Raw genomic sequence first — 20580 nt, 5'->3', positions numbered from 1 at the left:
GCAGTCTCAACCCATGGGCCCCAGGGCCAGCTGGACTGCTGTCACATGGCTTCTGTTTAGTGTGGCAGCCTGGGGATTTGTCTCAATTGGCTTGGCAAGAAAGCATCATGGCAGGTCCGGGGACACCACTCTGGATATCACAGACACCCATGTCAGTCCCCTGAAACCAGGAGACATAGAGTTCTCCCTGTACCTTGAGGTCTCAGGCCTGTTCCCCTGGCCCAGCCTCAGGAGCGCTTGGTAGACTGACGTCTGTGTGAGCGGATTGTCCCCACTCTCGGCTAGATGCATTGCAGGTTGTTCTTTTCCTAAGGGGCATTCCCCAAAGTAGGAAATAAAGTCAAATAAGCCAGAAGGGTACAGACTCCCAGCAGCAGGGACATCACACAGCACACGTCCTTCTCGGGTACACTGTTGTTAGGTCCCGGTGGATCAGAGGCTGGCACAGGCGATGGCTGCCCATCCTTGGCTCTGTCCAGGGTCCCTTTCCTGGGTTTCCATCCAGCTTCTTGTGCTCTGCAGCCCCTGTTTATTCTCCACCTCTAGGAATCGGGCTTCAGACCCCACCTCGATACCTGTTCCACATTTGAGGGGTGCGTCTTGCTCTCAGCAGAGCTGACATGAATCTGTGCCTGTCACTCATGGCCTCTCACTCCAGGAACTTGCCTAATGCTCAGACACCACAACCTTCAAGTCTCAGAGACACCTTGGACAAGGTCATCCCCGAGGCGGGAGTCAACGCCTCAGGGTGACCAGGCATATCCCTTTAGGAAGCTGTGTCCATAAGTCAGATAACATTTTTTGCTTTTTGTGACGCTGTAGAGTTTGGGCTAAAGAGAGAGGTTTTTTTCCTCCAAAGGCCACTTTAATATGTAATGCCTAGAGACAATTTTCTGTGTTGTAAAATTGCCCTGAACTGTCCTCTGCCGTCTTTGGGCTAATCCAGTCATTAGGAGATGACATTGTAGGAGGACGGTTAGTGATTTGATAATGACATGGAGTTAAGTGGAGAAAAGTTACAGAATGGGTTATACAGTATGCTCCCACTTGGCACCAAAAATACATATCCTATGCCTAGGGAAGTCTGGGAGCATGTATATGCGCAAAATGTTAGCACAAGTTATTTCGGGTTAGTGGGATTATGAGATATTTTTATTTTCTTCTTTTTGCATATGTGTAGTTTCTAAATCCTCTGTAGTGAATATGTATAACTATTATAATAAGGGTAAAATTAGAACCTGGTCTTGCCAAAGGCTGCTTGCACTCCCTGGCCAGAGATGTCTCAGGCCACCCCTCTTGGGCTGCAAAGCTTCCTCCTGTTTGGTTGCTGGGTTCAGTGCGGAGGGAATACCTGAATGTATTCCTTCTTCTCCGTGGGTCTGGGTGCCCGGAGTTGGGCAGGACAGATGCTGGTTTGGGTTAGTGTTGAAGCTGCAGGATGATTTTTCTCAAGATAGCCCTGTCTGATGAAAGAGAGGAGAGTCTCAGGAACACAAGGGCCATCCCTCGCAGGTGAGGATGTGCGAGATGCTCATAGATGCTCATCTCCATCCTGGACCACCGTGCCTCTCCACTGTCCAACTGTCAGCCAATAGGGGTGATTCATCTTGGCTGAGATATGGCATGGTACATTATGGCTGAGGTGGTCTGGGGTTGTGTGTTGCCTGGAGGGGTGTGTTGAGGCTGGAATGGGCTGCCCCAAGAGGAAGAGATAATGTGTAGGAGGCTGGAGCAGGCTGCCCCAGGAGGAGGAGGTGGGTGTGGCATCCCTCTCCGGCTATGGGAGATGGGCAGCTTGGCCTCCTATGGAGGAAACCCAGGCCAGAAGTTGGTGGCAGAGAGGAGGTGGCATGGCACCTTCAAACCTCAGCTGCCCACCAGCAAGTGCTTAGCAACCTCCCGAACCCCAGTTCCATCTCTGGAACACAGGGCTGTACCTGCTCCCCGAGGGGGTGACCTCTCTGGGCCTGGAAGGAAAGGAGGGAGGAAGGAAGGAAGGAAGGAAGGAAGGAAGAAAGGAAGAAAGGAAGGAAGGAAGGAAGGAAGGAAGGTGTCTAACATGTTTTGCCTGCCTTCCGAGTGAGGACTGCTATCCATTTGCCCTGCTCATCTAAACCCACAGAAGCCTCGGCAGGACCTTGCTGTGGTGGTGTACACCCAACACCAGACAACTCAAGGCCATTTCAGTAGGAGCTGACAACTTCCCCAGAATGCACTCAGCTCATGTCCTTTTGTGTGTTAGGTGTGTGCGGGTACATGCATGTGCACATGTGTGTGGGGACCAGAGGCCAACCTTAGGTATTGTTCCTTAGGTCACTGTCTAACACATACACACCTATACACACACACCTACACCCCCACACACACATGCACACGCACTATGTACACACACATGCACACACACTATGTACACACACGCTATGTACACACACATGCATACACACTATGTACACACACTATATACACATACACTATGTACACAAACATGCACATGCACTATGTACACACACATGCACACACACTACGTACACACACACTATGTATACACACACACACACAGACACACACACACACACTTTATTTCACTTTATTTCTGACTGTCTCAGAACTCACTGATTTATTTAGTCTGGCTGGCCCGTGAGCCCCAGGTGCCTTCCTGTCTCCGCCTCTCCAGTGCTGGGATTGCAAGCATGTGCCAACGGTTTTTCTTTCCCTTTAACATGAGTTCTGGGAATAGCACTCAGGATCTCCTGTGTGTCACAAGCATTTTGCCCCCCGAATCATCTCCCCAGTCACCACAGTTTGAAAAGCCACAGCCTTTGTGTCACAGTTCTGTGCTGGTGACTGTCCCACACTCCCTTCTCAACTCTATCAAAAGTGGCCACAAGTAAGGGCTCATCATGGGCCTGTCTGCACAGCAAGCTCCTACACGGAAGGTCTGGGTCCCCATTGCTGACTTAATGTCACCTTCCTCCCCCCCACCCCCTTCCTCCTGGCTGTAGTCCTCTGCCCTCTCCTGTCCATCCCTACAGCTACCAGCTCTCTTGCAGGCCACAGCCTGGCTTCCCTTCCTGTAGACAACTCCCTTCTCTTGCCCGCACCAATGCACCGACCACAACTTTGCAGATCTTGCTCCAGGCCACCCAAGGCTCCGCATAGTCCCAGTTGCAAATATGGCCCTTCTCCGGCCACCTCGACTCTGCTCAGGATAGACACAGGCTGTATGTACTGGTGCTCCCTGGAGAAACACCCGGCTTCGTTCCTGCCTCTGCCTCCTCCCATATAATTAAGAACTGGGAGCTGTCCCAGGCTGCCTCGTACACCCCTCATGATGTGGGTACCATGCCGGTCTTGGGAGAGGAACCAGGGGAGCTCTGGTGCCTCCTGCCTCAAAGCAATTAAACAGAGGGCTCCAGGAAGCCCCAGACCCTGCCTGGCTCATTTGTATTGAAGGCTTCCCGGGCATCTGAGCCCAGAGCAGGGCTGAGTCATCAGGTCTCCAAGGACCCTGTGGAGGGGGGATTTTGCTCCTTGCACAGAGAGCTGGCTTGGCCTCACCTGACACCTCTCTGTGTGCTGACTTGGAGGTGAGCCCTGAGGACAGGATTGGACTTGCAGACGCTGGGCAGACATAGATTTTGAGGAATTTATCAGGCTGGAGAGAGGCAGAGCTGATCTCTTCGCTGGCTTCCCCGGGAAGCTTATGTTCGGGGAAGATGGAGAGGTTTTGTGCCAAGAGGGACTTTATTTTTAGGCAAGTGTGAGAAGGGAAGGGGTCCTTGTGGGAATCGACCTAGACTTGTGCTGGTCCCTGGCCACAGAGACTCCTTTGCTTTGTTATTTGGGGAAAGGCGTTGTCTCCTCCGAGTTCCTCGGTAGGCTATGGGGTGACCGTGTAATGGTGCACAGATCTCTCTCTGCGAGCTCACATGAATACTGGCAGCACCAGCCATCACACATTCTAAATTTACAGGGCTCCTGTCCTGAACTGGCAGCTTCAGAGTGAAGCTGCCTGGGATTATGGGCATGGCAGCTGGGCCTCCCTGGGCCCCTCTTGCTTCCTAAGCTACGTGCCTCCTCAAGATTCAGAGACAGCTGCTAGGGCCTCACAGGGAAGGGACGCCTTGCTGGAGGCCTCAGGGGCAGAGGCATGGGGATACCAAGTGCCCCTCTGCAGTTTCTTCTAGGAAGGGGCTACTGGCTTCTTCCTGGGGATCCAGCAGCAGTCTCAAAGGGCCTGGTGGCAACTCTTGAGCCTATGGGACCCAGAGCCAAGGGCATTGCCCAGGGGCCTTAGGCCAGGAAGTAGAAGAGTCTCTTTATCCCCACAATCCCTTGTTATGTTAGTGCTCAGCAGGGCTGGGCAAAACCAACCATCATTTTGGAGGGATAAGTGCCTATGTGCGTTTATTCTTACATAATAGGTTGGGGGAGTGACAAGAGTGTCTGGAACGTGGCCTTTTGAGTGGTCACTTTTCTCCCTAAGGACACATAGAGAGCCATGGCTGGTCTCAGTTCTTTGGTGCAGTCAGGATGGTTGACCCTCTAGACCAGAATTCGAGTCTGGAGTTCAGGGATGCTGGAGCCAGGACACAGGAGGCCCAGGCTCACAGGCCATACATGTGGGTTGAGCAGAACATGCCTGTCTCCTAATCCTTCATCTCCTGTCCTGCCTCCGGGGCATTCTGCGTATGACCATGGCATTGGTGAGTGGCTGCCAGGCCACAGTACCCAAGAGAAAGACCGCCAGGCACTTCCCAGGGTGCTTGCCCACCCTGCCCTGGGACACGGCCACTGCCTGAGAGCTAGTTTAGCCTCCAAAGCCTAGAACGAGGCTGACTGTGGAGCCAAAGCGTGTTCTTGTGGGAGGGGCTTCAAGCGGGGTCTGTCTTGGCTGCAAGCCACCTACCTCTGTGTTAGAGCCTTCAGGGTCCCTCTGGGTGATGGACCGTGTATGGAGTGCCTCTGTTCCTCCCCTTCCTTTCTCCTCATGAGACACATCCTTAAGACTCATTTTATCATCGTTGTTTTTACATCCTGACTGCAGTTTCCCCTCCATCTTCTCCTCCTAGCCCCTGCCCCCTCCTGTTACCCCCCCCATCCGCTTCTCCTCCATTTGTCTTCAGAAAAGAGCAGGGCTCCCATGGAACTCAGCCGAGCATGGCATTTCAAGGTGCAGTAAGACTAGGCATCTCCCCTTGTATTAGGTCCTTAGTGTCATTTGTGTGCCTCAGACACCAGCGTCTCCTCCTCGGGGCCTTCTTTAAAGCCCTTACCCTTCCTGGACTTACCTGGTTCGGGACCAGGTGCCCACCTTGACCTTGTAGAAGCCCTTCTTCTCTCCCACAGGCTGCCGCCTCTCGGCATTTTAGGGCCGGCCACCCGCTGCCTTGGGCACCACACTGCCCATCTCCTCCTTTAGCCGCTGTTCCCCCTCTGTCTGACCCATGCTTGTTCTCCAGCACCCTCGTCTTGGGAGCCATCTCGCCCGCCCCGTGGATAAGTCAGGATGGGAACGAAAGTGGGAATTCTCCTGCCTCTGTGCTTCTGATTCTTTCTCGGGACGGCAGGCCTTGCTCTGGATCTTTCCAGTCCACGCGGGTTCAGCCGGTGACTGTGGGTGACAGGGTTGGGGGCGAGCATGCCCGCGGCACTGCAGCTCCCTGTCCTATCAAGAGGAGAACTAGCTCTCTGCCTGCCTTTTTAAAAAGTTTTGAAACAACCGTAGATGCCTTGGGGGTACGGGGCTCTGGATGCCTTTGTGGGTGAAGTTGGCCTTAAGAATTATTTTGTTTTGATTTTATGTGTGTTGGTATTTTGCCTGCATGTGTGTCTGTGTACGCACAGTCCCTAGAGGCCAGAAAAGAGTTTCAGATCCTTGGGAGTGGGGCTACAGTTGGCTGTGGTCAGCCATGTGGGTGCTGGGAATTAAACCTGGGTCCTTTGGAAGGGCAGCCAGCGCTCTTAACAGCTCTCTCGTCAGTCCCTGAAATGACCCTTTGAGAATCAAAGTGTCCTCAGGGCACTGAAGGATCCTGGGAGGAGCAGCCAGGGCTGATGCCCAATGCCTCTGTCTGCTTGCTTGCCTGGTGTCTGGGCATGGCTGCTCAGCCAGCCAGCAGTCACAGCTTCGGAGGCACCATTGAGCCTGGGATGGGGCGGGGCTGCCACTCAGCCCTTTGCAAAGGGGCAGGCCGGTGGGGAGGGCGCTGGCAGACCTTTCCTCCATCTTCCCAGCTTCCAGAAGGCTCCAGCGACTCAGCTCAGCACTGAGTATCCCCAGCCTCTGCCTTAGTCGCCTTGCCTTCAGTCCCAAGCAAGACTGTGTCCTCTCCTTGTAAGAACACCGTCTGTGTTGGGTTAAGGATGCCCCCTTCCAAACAGCCACATCTTATTTCCAACTCCAAAGACCCCATTGCCAAATAAGGTCACATTCAGAGAGACCAGGGGTTAGGACTTCAGCCTAAGCCTTTTAGGGGACCCATAGCAAGAGCTGCCTAGGCAAAAGCAGGGAGGGACTAAGAATAGGAGGTGTCCAGGCCTGGTGTGCCTGTCTGCTGGGACCCTGGCCACCTCCCTCGGTTTGGGAAGCCGTCCCCCCGCCCCGCCCCGGGCTCCGCTGCTTCGATGCAGTGCGGTTGGCAGACTCAGCAAGGCGGCAACAGGCGCATCCTTCTATTATTGTGGCTGCCAACGCTCCAGGACCAACTGGGTTTACAAAAATAAAGTCGTATCATCTGCTGCATGCACCGCATCCCCTTAAAACAGGTTATTAAGGGGGAAGCGGGAACTCTCAGAAGCAGATGGAGGAGCCCTTGATCTGCATAAGGTGCCGCTTCCACGGCTCAGAAGGCCCCGCAGAGACGGATGAGGTATAGAAAGACCGACACCTGAGCCCATGGCTGGGGAGCAGAGGCCCGCCCTTGGCTGCTAAGTTAGACATGAGAGAGCAGGCTGGGGTGGCCGGGTCCAGGGGGAGCGGACTGCAGGAGGGTGTAGAACACAGCCCCCTGCAGGCAGAGGTGCCTGGCGCAGCTGCAGGAGCCAGCCGCACCCCGTTCTCTTTCTGCGTAGGGTTTGGAGAGCCAGGCACCTTCTGTGGGAGCCGGCAGCAAGGGGTGTCCCCCAACGTCCTGGCTTCCCTATCTTACAGAAGGATGATTGGCAGGAGGGAAAGAAGGCAGGGTGAGCTTTCTGCACCCCGAGGTATAACTGGGGGACCGGGCGAGAAGCTAAGTCTTGTGCTGTGTGGGCAGGTGACACAGGGGAGGTGTGGAAGACGGGTTGACGGAAGGGAGGGACTGATCTATGTCAAAGACTGTTTTCTTTTTTATTCCAGACCCCTCTCCTCAGCATGACTCTATCCCAGTGTCGGTTGTCAGGGTAAGGCAGAAAACAAATTGCGGTCCACCCAGCTGCCACGGCACAGGACACGCCAGGTGCGGGTAGATGACGCCAGGCTGTGGTCCTTCGTATGACCGGCCAGGGCAGCACAATTGAGTCGGGTGTTCAGTCTCCACATCTGACCACTGGGACCAAGTTTTCTGAGGCAACAGTGACGCCCTCCGTCCATCCCCTCCAGCAATCTGTTGACTCCGGAATTCTTGTCTCCAACCTCTCTGGAGGTCAGGGGCGTCCTGTTTTATGTTCAGATTTATACACAGGGCATCTAGGGCACCTTGGTCACCTAGGCCACTGTCCTTCCATCAGTCTTCGCTGGTGACCATCAGTGGGGCACACAGAGCCCCGTGCCGCTCTGTAGGATTTAATGTCACAGGAAAGGTGATGCGCTATACGGATGGCAGTCCTAGGGCTGCCTCTCTCAGGGAGAAGTTAGGCGCTGAAAGCCACAGTTCAACTTTTCAGCAAAGCTGACCGCATCGGTGAGGCCCGTGGGTGCCGCCCACTGGTCCGTGTTCCTGTCCCTGGCTGATTGCCTGCTTGAGAGCCGTGGTCCGTTCAGCGACTTCTGGCTGTCAGGAAGCGGCTGCCAGGCTGGGCGGTGCTCACTAGTGCCATCCATCTTATGTGTGGCCCCACGCCTAGTTAGGTGTGCCCAGTAGACCAAGAGAAGGGGGGGAAGGCATCACCTCTGTCCCTGGGGTCCTAGCTGAGGGACACAAGCCTCGGGGACTGACTTGGAAGCAGCCTGAGGCTGGAGTTGTCGTATGGAGGTGAGCTTGGCAGAGACAGGCTGCAAGGGATGTACGAGGCTTGAGGGTCCTGTCCGGTCGGCCCAAACATTTCCTTAGGTGGTCCTTCCACGCCGTTGGTTAGCCATTTCCACCCTGGAGGGAGGCCATCCCTGCCATTTGGCTGGCTATTTCAAGAGATGGAGTGAGTTTCCATTTCTTCTGAATTGAAGTTGATGCATACATAGGTCAGATCAACGACTGGAGAAAGAAGCCTCCCCCCCACCCCAAAAGCCAGGGCCCCCTGGCATGCTTTTTCCAATATGCCTTCCAAGGGCCAGCAGAGACTGGGTACCTCAGACACTGGGCTCCTGAGGGACACCATGGTTGCAATTACACAGAGTGGCTGCAGAGAGCCTTCACGAGGCGTGGGCACTTCTGGAAGGGATATATGTGTGTGAGATAACACATTGAGCAGAAGTCAGCTGATGTCACCAGCGCCCGGCCCCTCCTGGAAGAGGATTGGTTTCCTGGGAAGGAGTAAGGCAGCGTTGCCCACTTTCGGAAAACCCATGTGGGACTTGGGTGGTGACACTGGAAGGGCCTTCTGGGTGGAGAGGACGTCCCTCCCACTGGCTGACTTTGGCAGGCTTGTGGTTCTTGCCATCTGGTGAACTAGTGCACATCAGTTTGTGGCAGTGTTACCGGCAGGGGTGTTTTTTTTTTGTCCCTGGTGGCCAGTAAGACACAAGCCAGTCTCCTCCCCCACCCCTCTACTCGCCCAGTGACCCAGCCCACAGCCCGTAGTGCCAAGGTTGGAAAGTCCTGGCTCTCGGGGCACCCAGAGAGCTGGGAGATGTTCTTTAGTGTCCTTGGCAGAGCGCTTGGGTCCGATGGTCAGTCATGTGTAAGAGTCTCCGTCATCTGGGCTAGGAATGTGGTCCAGTTGGTACGGAGCTTGCCTGGTACACCAGAAGCCCTGAGCTCCATCCCCAGCACCACATAAACCAGGCAGGGCGGTGCCACCTGCAGTCCCAATGCTCAAGAGGTGGAGGCAGGAGGATCAGAAGTTCAAGGTCTTCCTTGGCTACGTAGTGATTTCAAAGGTTTCCTGGGCTACACGGGACCCTGTCTCAAAACAAACAAACAAACAAGCAAACAAACAAAAAAAACCCCAGCAAACATTGCCATTATTTCATAAAGCACTTGGTGGATGCTAACCTGGCAATGTTAGCTGCCCAGGGTGCTGCAGGGCCATGGTGGTCGGCCTGTCTTTCCTGGGGTGGCAGACTATGATCCTCCCTGCTCTTTAAGCAGTGGTATTTGCTTTGGGAACAGTACCCCCTCCCTCTCCGGCTCATCTGGGAGATGCATGCATTTCCCTCTTTTTGTGAACAGAGCTGGGGGAGGAGAGCAGTGTTTACAGCTGTGTTCACAGGGGTAGGGGATGGTCGCTTCTGTTGCCGATCTCAGGGAAGCCATCTGATGAAGGTGGGTGAGAGAGAGCTGGAGACCGCGTGCGTCTTAATTTTCTCCCTTAAAAGCATTGCTGGGTTTCTGCGGGGCGCGGACTTGGCTGGCTCCATTAAGAGGCCTCCATAAAAGGCTCTTAAAACCAGTTGCCGGTGTGGAGGCCCAAGGCAGAGCTTTTGTGGTCAGCTCTAGGGGAAGGGCTGTGGACAGCTGTGTGCCTTTGGGAAACCCATCTGGGCATTACCGTCTGCAGATCTATTGTCAGACATCGGTCTGACTCATACGCGGACCAGATCGTCTCCTTAACTCAGAACCCTGGGTCCCAGATCACAGAAAAGTCTTAGGGGGTCTTCGAATCCAACTCTTGGTTTTATTAATGGAGAAACTGAGGCCGAGAAGGGAAACACAAAGAGGTCATGGAAGGAGGACTCGAATCCAAGCCTCAGAGTCTCATGAGGATGGGAACTCTCTCAGGCCCTCAGTGAAGGCCTGGCAGCCATGTTGTGGCTGCCACTGAGGCTGCAAGGGAGTGATGGGAGGACTCAGTCAGGACGCTGGGCCTTGTGGAAACATTCTCAAGCAAGGGCTGCTTGGGGTGTGCTGGTGGGCTTGGGAGCTCCCACGGTCACTAGCCTTCTGTCTCGGCCCGTTGCGCTATGCCGGGTTTGCTTGGCTTTCCATCCCCCCTGCTGAGCATTTCTCCAGCTCCAAATTTCTCTAATTTCAAAGCCTAATAATGTCTCATCATTTGGACAGACCCAGACAGACCATTGTCTCTCCACTAACCTACTGATGGGCCCAGGCTCCTGACGGTCAGGCTGCTGTGCATAGCGCTGCTAGGAACAGGGTGTCAGTCCCATCAGAGACCCGTTTTCAGGTGTCTTGAAGGTAACCCCGAAGTGTCCTTGCTGGAGGAGCCCCTTACTTTTCTTTGGTGTGGGGTAGGAAGCCAGGGGTCTTGTGTGTGTCAAGATTGTGCTGTGCCCTGAGCTGAGCTCCAGCCCTCAAACTTCTTATTATCTTTTGCAACTTGCATCACAGTTGGCTAATGCCTCGTGGGAGCGGCACAGAGCGTATGGGGCTTCTGCTCGGTGCCGCCGTCCTATCTGATAGATCCCTTACCCCGGCACAGAGTGAGCGCTTCGGGCAGCTGCCTGTCTTCCCGTCAAGGTGCTCGGATCTGCCTTTTGCGCGGCTGGGTCCTGTCTCTGCGGCTGAGACACCGCAGCTGGGAGCCTGCCTGGTTGAGACACCCGCACTTTTCCCAAGCTGGGGGGTGGCAGGATACAGGCTCAGAAGGCAGTGAGGGTAGCCTGTTCCCTCGTCCCTTTGTACCATTCTGTTCAGATGGCTTTTGGGCACCGCACCGCACCGAAGTCCCTCTGCTGACACCACAATGGGATACAGATAACTGTGCCCGGAGACAAAGTCCGAACCTTGTGCCGACTGCAGGTAGCTTCCAGTTTGGAGAGAGTCCGCAGAGACTCTTGCCTTCGGAACGGATTCCCTCAGCAAGACGCCACCGTGGGGCCCCAGAAAAGCAGGTGCAGAGAACAATGTGGACATTGAGAGTGGAGTGATGTGGGCCATAGTACCTGGAAAATACCATCTTTCATCACTACAGAAGCATTTCCAGCCACTTGGATACCTGCTGGGGTCTTTCTTCATGGTGGCCTATGCTAACCCTGGTCCTCCTCACTGTAGCCAAGGTTGGCCATCAGGACAATGGAACCCCTGACTCCCTGACTCCCTGACTTCCATCCTTCCTAGTGTGGCCAAGGTCAGCTCTCCATGACAGGGGTGCCCTCAGACCCACCGATACCCTTCCTCTGCAGTGTGGCTGGGCTGGCCATCTGCGATGGGGTTGTGGAGAGGTGTACCAATGACAGCTTCCCTTTCTTGTTCCCTTTGCCCTGCAGGCTAAGCTGGCGATGCCACTATGCACCGGGTCTCTTAGGACTCCCAATAAAAGACTAGAGTAAACACGGCTATTAATGACCAACATACTTTATGAACTGAATAAATTTTACTAATTTATATTAGCAATGCAGTACTACGAAGACAGAAACAGAGTCCCCGTAGCACTGTGTGGAAAGACCCCTTGCTCAGGGCCCTCTGCAGTGGCTTCTGCAGCTCATAGTGGGTTGTAGTGTGGACCCTGGTCCTCTTCCCTGGTGTCCCACTGCGGGGCATCACTGACATGCCTGCGTCTGCTTGGGCACGGATGCACGCATATGAACTGACAGCAGGGGTGACCAGGACCACCTAGCTGCCAGTGAGCCAGGACTGAGTTAAATCTGGGGTCTCTGTGCTGAACTGCCCCTCAGAAGACCAAATGGCTACTTAGGTGTACACAGAGAATGATCTCTTGAGTAACATCAAACAAAACACTGGTGCCGGGCATTGGTGGCGCACACCTTTAGTCCCAGCACTCGGGAGGCCGAGGCAGGCAGATCTCTGTGAGTTCGAGGCCAGCCTGGTCTACAGAGCGAGTTCCAGGACAGCCTCCAAAGCAATACAGAGAAACCCTGTCTCGAAAAACCAAAACAACAACAACAACAACAACAAAAAACCCACCGTCGATATGAAAAGACACCCATCAAACCAGTGAACAAAAGGTGATACTGGGACCCCAGAACCCTTTGCTCAGCCACATACTGGTGAGGGCGGCTGATCTGCCTTGGGGACTGATGAACTGATATGATGGCAGCAAGGACAAAGGGACATTCCTGCCTTGAAGGGCCCATGGCCTTGCGGGTGTCTCTTCCTACCCCTGGCCTCCTCCAGCATTACTTGATACAGTTCCCTTCCCCAGCTATGTGCGAGGCAGCCGGATGCAGCTCCCGGCACTGTCATGCTTGGGCACTTGGGTTGGCCCATGGGCAGGAGAGCAGAGCTGACCTGGTCCCTCTCTGTTAGGGCGTTGTTCTGGGCTCCACCCAGGACAGATGCTCCCTGGGTAGTCCTGACCAGGGCCCATGTTCTCCTAGGAATGTCAAAGAAAGACTCTTGGGTCTGCACCTGTTGACCCAAGCAGGTTTATGTGCACACACATCTGTGTGTGCTTATGTATATATGTATGTATGTATGTATGTGTGTGTGTGTATTGAATTGTTTCTGATGCTGTGTGTGCGCGCATGTGTGTGTGTGAACATGAGTGTGCTTATATGTGGATGTGTACACATGTGTGGAAGTGTCTGTATGTAAGTGAATGTATGTACCCGTGTTCATGTGTGTGAGTGGGTGAGGGACTGAAAGTGTATGAGTGTGTACAGGAATGATAAAGTGAAGGCGTGTAAGTATGTGTGCATGTATGTGTACTGTCCATGTATAGCCCGTATGTGCATGTGTGGATGTCAGTGCTAGCATATGTATATGCCTCTGTGTGTGTGTAAGCTCCAGGTATGTGTATGTAAGTGTAGGCATGCGTGCACATGTGTGTATATAACTGTAAGCATGTGTATATATTAAGTGTAAGCATGTGTGTGTAGTTGTAAATGTGTGTGTGCAAACACACATATGTAAGTGCTCATATGTAAGTGTATGCACATGTGTGAGCATGTGTGTGTAAGTGTCCATGTGAAGGTGTGTGCATGTGTGTAAGTATGTAAATATGTGCGTGCTCACGTGTCCCTGTGCAGGTGTGTGCAAGCATGTGTTATGTATGTGTCTTGGGGTTATTATTGCTTTCACGAAACACCATGACCCAAAGCAGTTTGTGGAGGAAAGGGTTTATTTTGCTCACACTTCCCCATTACAGTCTGTCATCCTAGAAAGTCATGGCAAGAGCTCAAACTGAGCAGGAACCTTGAGGCAGGAGCCAAAGCAGAAAGCATGAAGGGCCGGCACTGCTCACTGTCCTGCTCCCGAGGCCTGCCTGTCTGGTCTCTTACAGAACCCAGGACCGCCAGCCCCGTGGTGGTATCACCTGTAAGGGGCTGGGCCATCCCACACCAATCACTAATTAGGAAAATGCCCTACAGGCTTGCCTGCAGCCAGATCTTCCGGAGGCATCTTCTCAATTAAGGCTCCCTCCTCTGAGACGGTTCTGGCTGATGTGGAATTGACAAAAAAACAAGCTGGCACAGTGTGTGAGCGTTCCTGTGCAGGTGTGTATGTAACTGTCCAGACGTAGGTTTGTGTGAGCATCTGCTCATGTGTGGAAGCACCCATGTGTAGGAGTGTGTGTGTGAGTGAGTGCTCATTTGCATGTGTGTGTAAGTGTTCATGTGTGTGTAAGCATGTGTTTGAGTGTGTGAGCACAAGGCAAAAGTGTCCACATGTAGGTGTGTAGAAGTGTCCCTGAGGAGGAGTGTGTAATCATGTGTTCACATATGACAGCCTATGTATGTGTAGTCCCTTTCCTCTCCACAGCCTCAGTGACAGGTGGGGCCTCTTTGGGGCTTCACAAGCTGAGATTTTGGGCTGAAGCACAGGGCTGCAATCACTCCAGGCCCATGGTCCTGAGCTGGAGGCAGAGTAGAGAGAGGCTGTCTGGGCCCTGGAGGGGGAGGGGGTAGCATGGGCATCCGGGCGTGGGAATGGGTGCTGGCTGAGTTGGCACCCTGTGTCTCTGACACTTGCTCCGCTACCCGCCGTGCATACCCGCCGTGTATACCCGCCATGTGCCTTTGCTTGGCTGAGGCTCCAAGCTCCCCCTCAGTGGAGGGTTCTCCTTCCCACCCTGCCTGCCATCCCTGGGCACTGAAGATCTTGGTGACTGCTCTGTGTCCCTTGGCCTCTGTGATGGGCACAGCCTCTCCCCTGCCCTGGTGTCACTTGTCACTTGCTCGATTGTCTACCCCCATTTCCCAGACTGATGACAAACTGCCCTTTCCTCAGGGAGAAGGCTGGGAAGACACCATGCAGCCCCGGGAAGGGACATTGCTCCCATTCTGTCTCCCATGTCTCCTGTGTGACATTGGGCACTCGTAACTCTTTGCCTCAGTTTCCCTGATGGCACAGATGACGCTTGTAGTTGATGGTGTCTAAGATGCTTTGTGGGCTAATGGGGTCGGAGGTCACCCATGCCACACCTGATGGGAAGCCATTGTCCTACAGGAACAGTGCCGTGGGGCAAGGGCCACAGGTAGACTCAGATCCTCATACAAGGAAGAGGCATGGGAAGGGCAGAGGGCTAACGTGGAGTCCTGGGGGCAGCACTGATGTCCCATAAGTGGTGTGTGACATGTGTGACAAGACATACAGAGTGCTCCAACACAGACCCTACATGAGCCTTGGCATCTGGGGTATTGGTCTTGTGGCCCAGGCTAACGTTGGTCTCTCTCTCTTCCACCTGGAGGACCAAACTGTGAACCACACAGAAGCAGATTAACCAGAATGGTCCGAGGTACCAGATATGCAGATACTCTAACCAGGCAGGACATTCCAAGGGCCTCAAGGTGGCCTCCAAGGACACAGTCAGGCTGACCTGATACAGCACCTGACCTTGGGGATCCTCACAGTGCAGACAGAAGAGGAAAATGTGGACCAGCAGTGTGACAGGCTGCTTGTCCCTGCAGGGTGGCTAGCCTTGGCCCTCCCTTACCAATCCTGGGCCCGAGTCCCCTGACACAGGTGGAGGAAGGTAGGCTGGCTCCCAGCCGTGCGGACTGTGGGGTCGGCACCTTTCTGGGCTTAGAGGACCTCAGAACATTGCTGGCTCATGGCTTGGCTTGGCTTTGCCCTCCCTTACCCGCCAACACCTGCTGGGGAGGTGGCAGCAGGCCCATGCTCCGTGCGTGGGCCCCAGGGGGAGCAGTGGGGGATGTGGGCTCCTGGGAAGTCCCATCTGCCACCCTGTGAGCTTGGCAGAAGCCGGCCTTTGTTCCTCCCTATTTTTATGACAATCTGAGAGCTGAGCTTCCTGGCACCCGGGCACCTTGGGTGAACTGCCGAGCGTCTGTTTGGAGGACCGTGGGTCTCCAGGCACTCGGGCGGTCACTAGCCCAGGCTTCTCTCGACAGTCCCTGAGCACAGTGTTCTGAAAACACACCACTTGTGGAGTCAACCATCTTCTGCATATTTCTGCTGTAGCTCTCTGTGGTGTGTCGGGCAGCCCTCAGAGGGGGTGTTCTCTCTGAGGTGGGAAAACAATCTTTCAGACAGTCTCTGTGGAAAGCAGGAGCAAGCCTCACCGAGCTGCGTGTCAGACACCTGCTGCTGGTTCTCGTTTCTTGGATACCTTCTTGTCTGTGCGTTCATTTGGTCCTGTTGGGTGTTGGAGGAAGCCACGTACTGGTTCCACCCAATTTGCAGCTGGGGAAACTGAGGCCTACCTTATTCATCCAGGCTGTCTGCCCAGCGGCTCTTTTCCTGGTGCACATTTCCAGCAGGAGGAGACAAGCAGTGTCCTGCGAGTCCCCGGGGCCTCAGGTCTCCCAGCCTCTGGCGTGTCTCCCAGCCTGACCATGTCTGGAGAACAGGGTTTCAGATCACACTGACTTCAGTCAGGACCCTCTTTCCTCAGCCTCTGGCTTCCTCTAGTACAGCATCACCTCTAAGTCTGCTGTCAGCGATGGTGCATAGTCGGCCATGGACTTTAATGCATGATAGATGACTTTCATTGCATTGCCTGGTGATTAATCTCCCGTAATAGTCCTCTAACACCAGGGCAAAAAGGAGAGGGAGAGAGAGAGAGAGAAAAAAAAACCTACATTATCCACTTTGTGCTCAGAGTATAAATGAATTAGATTTAATTTCTGTTTAATTGTTTCCATAGCTCAACCTTTGCAGACTTCACAGGATAATTTATTTTGCAGTCTTGGGGACAGGAGGGTGTGTGTGTGTGTGTGTGTGTGTGTGTGTGTGTGTGTGTGTGTGTGTGTAGGGGAACGGGGGGGGGCCAAGGCTACAGCCAGTGGTCTGCCATGGATGCTGTTTAATTATACCTGATGGTCTTATCTCCATGTAATTATGGAGTCTCGGGCTCTGGGCAGCTTTGCCTGCACTCGGAGGATCAATGCCGGGTCAGACCTGGGACCGGCTGCTTTCAGGAAGTCTTGTAAGCTGCCAGGAGCTACGTGTAGTTGGGTGCAGGCGGTGCTCCTGAAGCCCCTGTGGGGAGGAGGGTGCAAGGGACACGTCAACAGAAGTGGACATTTCTGGTGGCATTTCCAGTCCCTCCCACTCTAAGTCGAGGTTGAGGCCTCGGGGGCTGTCTGGGTTTCTGCTCCGTGCAGTTGATATCTATATCTACATATCTATGTATCTATCTATGTATCTATCTATCTACCTATCATCTATGTATGTATCTATGTATGTATGTATCTATGTATGTATGTATCTATGTATGTATGTATCTATCTATCATCTATGCATCTATGTATGTATCTATGTATCTACTATGTATCTATCTATTGATCTATCTATGTATCTATTGATCTATCTATCTATGTATCTATCTATCATCTATGCATCTATGTATGTATCTATGTATCTACTATGTATGTATCTATTGATCTATCTATGTATCTATCTATGTATCTATCTATCATCTATGCATCTATGTATCTATCTATGTATCTATTGATCTATCTATCTATGTATCTATCTATGTATCTATCTATCATCTATGCATCTATGTATGTATCTATGTATGTATGTATCTATGTATCTACTATGTATCTATCTATCTATGTATCTATTGATCTATCTATCTATGTATCTATCTATCTACCTATCATCTATGTATGTATGTATCTATCTATGTATCTACTATGCATCTATGTATCTATCTATGTATCTATGTATCTATTGATCTATCTATCTATGTATCTATGTATCTATCATCTATGTATGTATGTATCTACGTATCTATCTATCTATACATATATATCTTCCCCCACTAAGAGACAGATGAGGTTAGGGTGTTTGGTTAGTGGAAATATGCCTCGACACCTGTTTTCTGAGACAGGCTTTCTTTCTGGGACCTGTGGCTCAGTGATTAGTCTAGACTGACTGACCAGGGTGCTCCAGGCATTGTACGCATGAGCCACGACACCTGCTTTTTAAGAAGTACTGGGGTTCGAACTTGGGTTCTCATGCTTTGGTAAAGCACTTTGGTAGAATACATACGGAATTTTCACTCTGTGGTATCAAGCCTTTCACTGTGGCAGCCATCACCGATGTCCAACTCCAATACTTCTTTGCCATCCCCTGACTGAAGCCCTGGCCCCGTCCCACAGAGCCTCCCCATTTGTCCTTCTCAGCTCCTGACTGCCCCCACCCCTGTCTCTCTGAGCCTCCCTACCTCAGGGACTGTGGCATCAGATTCTCAGTTTGAAATTTTCCAACTCAGCAGATGCGTTTCCCATCCCTGCATGCCATGGTGGGCTAAGGACGTGGTTCTTCTCAGGGCTGAATAGGGAGGGTTCTGTGTTCTGTAGCACCAGACAGTGCAACGGTATTCTTCCCTCCCGCGGTGGCCCTGGAGTCCTTTCAGTGTGTCTTGGGGGACTATCTGGGAAGCCCCAGGCCTGAATTCCTGAATAATGTGTAGCTTCTCACCCCAGTTTCTGGGTCTTGATCTTGGGAGCACTATGCAAAGAGGCTGCCTGCTGCCCCGTGACTGTTCTCTGACCTCTGCAAACAGGCAGTGCTCAAAGCTACGATCCCCTTCAGCGCGTTCTGTGATCTCCCCAGAAAGCAGAGTACACAGCCTCTGAGTCCATGGTAGAGGTTCCTGGGACTCCAGGGCAGGTGGGAGGGTGCGTGCCCGCAACAATGTTGGGGGGGGACCAAGGACCAGGGCCAGTTCTCGGACACATCGCAAGCTCGGTCTGCAGGCATCTTCCTGGCATTTCCTGTGCCTCCTCACTTTTTCCCTTAGGCCCCGCAGTAGCGGAGTATTCTAGGCAGTGGGAACGCTCCATTTTTCTTCATTTGTGGTGTTGAACGTCTGTCATCCCCGGAGAATGCTGGCTGATAGGGCAGCAGCTGGCGCTCCTCGCCGCCTGGCGCCCTCTCCCTCTCCCTCTCCTTATCTGCTGTCCTGGGGAAATGTTCCTGGCTCTGGGCACACAGAACCTCCAGCTCCAGGCGGGTTCGGTGGAGGAGACCTGGAGGTGAGAGCCCTAATTACAGAAGCTTTCTGGAAGGGTGGAGATGAAGTGTGCACCTCACCAGCGACAGGCCTGGCCACGCTGTCCTGCAGGGACGGAAGCCCTCGGTGTGCCAGGTAGTGTGCTGGGCTCTGTACAGAGAGAAAGGACGGCGCGGCGCCCGTCTCCGCAGTGGCCGTGAACCCCTGAACCTGCCTGCAGCTCTCTGATAGAGGCGCGTGGGTGTGTCAGGAGGGCGCGGAGAACGGTGGACACTTCTTTGAGGGTAGCTGGGACTTTGTAGCAATGTGACAGCGGCGCTGAGTTGAAACTGAAGAATACACTTTTTTTTGGCGGAGAACGGTGGGGGAAAATGTTCTAGAAGGGGGAAACGCAAAGGAGAGACACTGAGAAGGTAAGAGTGGTGAGGGCGGCGCTGATGGTGGACTCTGGCCATGTGTCCTCCGTGCGATGGGAGTGCTCTTCCTCAGGCATAACCCCCGTGAGGGCCGGGGGCAGGGGGATTGACACAGGAGGTGTAGGGACCCCAAACAATAAAGTGGCTGGATGCCAGGCAGGCTACGTGGGGTCTCAGAGATGCGTGAGGCTCTCTGGGCCCTGGACTGCGCACGCACGCACCATGTCATAGGCTGCTTCTGTACACCCCAAGGATCTCAGCTGTGCAGGGGGCTGGGGAAACAATGGTGTCTCACAGTGGCGGGCATTGCCAGGGGAGCTCTCTCCTGACACAAATGGAAAGAAAGCACCGCCCATTGTACTGACAGCCACTCTTTAAAAAATGTTTTTATCTATATGACTATTTTGCCAGTATGTATGTTTGTCACCTATGCGCTGGGTGCTAGCCGAGGTCAGAAGAGAGCGTCAGACCCTCTGGGACTGGAGCTACAGTGGTTGTGAGCTGCCGTGTGGGTGCTGGGAATTGCAGTGCCCCTAACCACTGAGCCACTCTTCAGCCCACCCAGCCACCCATCGGCCTACAGCCACTGGCTTCATTGCTGAGGTCGTCTCTGCTGTAGAGGTATGGACGGGTCGGGAGGCCAGTCTCTGCTTCAGGATCCTGGAGACTGTGTTGGGTAACCCCCCTCACCCCAGGCAGGAAGGAGAGGAATGGGTGGTACAACCAGAAATGAGGGCAAGCGTCCTGTCTCTCTGAAGTCTCCTGTCCCGAAAGAACCACGCCACGGGAGGGGCCACAGGAGCCACATCGCCGCCACCACGGCTCCACCCGGAACATCCGCTCGCATGGGACCCGGGACACTGGGGAGACAGCAGTGTTTGTTTTGTTTTGCTTTTTGTTTTTTGAGACAGGGTTTCTCTGTATTGTTTTGGAGGCTGTCCTGGAACTCGCTCTGTAGACCAGGCTGGCCTCGAACTCAGAGATCTGCCTGCCTCTGCCTCCCGAGTGCTGGGGTTAAAGGCTGGGCCACGACAGTAGTGTTCGAACGCAGCTGTATCACTCACAGCTCCTGGAGGGTGTGAGCTGAGGTGGAGGGTTCTAGAGTCCACTTGTCGGGCTGTGAGGGGACTCGACGGGGCGGCAGCAGTCGTCGGTGGGCTCACATGGGTGCCTGCTGAGTGCGTGCAGGCGAGAAAGCCCACAACCCTATGGCAGGGTCTGGACTTAGCTCACCCCAGACGGAGTCTGAGCAGGGAAGACGGGCGTGGCTGTGAAAACTCAGTGTGGGGTTCATTCTCTCTACTCACCACGCATTTCTCTGCCCAGCTCAGGTTGGAGGTAGGGCGGCTTGTCTGTGCAGACCCTCGCTATGTGTGGTCCCTACTTTCTACAAGCAAACCCAAAGGGGCAGAAGGCCATCCTTGTCACCCTTCCGTGAGTGAAAAACACAAGGAAAGGACACTGATTGGTCGGCTGAGGTCACAGGCCTAACTGTCAACCAGTCTTGGTGCTCTGT

At 53.6% G+C, this 20580-nt stretch overlaps 1 protein-coding gene across 4 annotated transcripts in view; it reads left to right on the top strand.

Annotated features, from left to right (window-relative positions):
* Nucleotides 1–20580, top strand: part of Rbfox3 (RNA binding fox-1 homolog 3) — a 420524-nt gene that overhangs the window by 57941 nt on the left and 342003 nt on the right. The window contains exon 1 of one of the 4 annotated variants that reach the window (XM_013113352.3): nucleotides 18830–19061. The exons of the other annotated variants lie outside the window; for them this stretch is intronic. The gene's annotated coding sequence lies outside the window, so the exon portion shown is untranslated. Of the gene's footprint in view, nucleotides 1–18829; nucleotides 19062–20580 lie in introns of those variants that run through there. 4 annotated transcript variants of the gene reach the window in all.

The sequence above is a fragment of the Mesocricetus auratus genome, unplaced genomic scaffold, assembly GCF_017639785.1.
Source record: "Mesocricetus auratus isolate SY011 unplaced genomic scaffold, BCM_Maur_2.0 Super-Scaffold_100007, whole genome shotgun sequence".
Lineage (NCBI taxonomy): Eukaryota > Metazoa > Chordata > Mammalia > Rodentia > Cricetidae > Mesocricetus > Mesocricetus auratus.
This window is presented reverse-complemented; position numbering and strand designations above follow the sequence as displayed.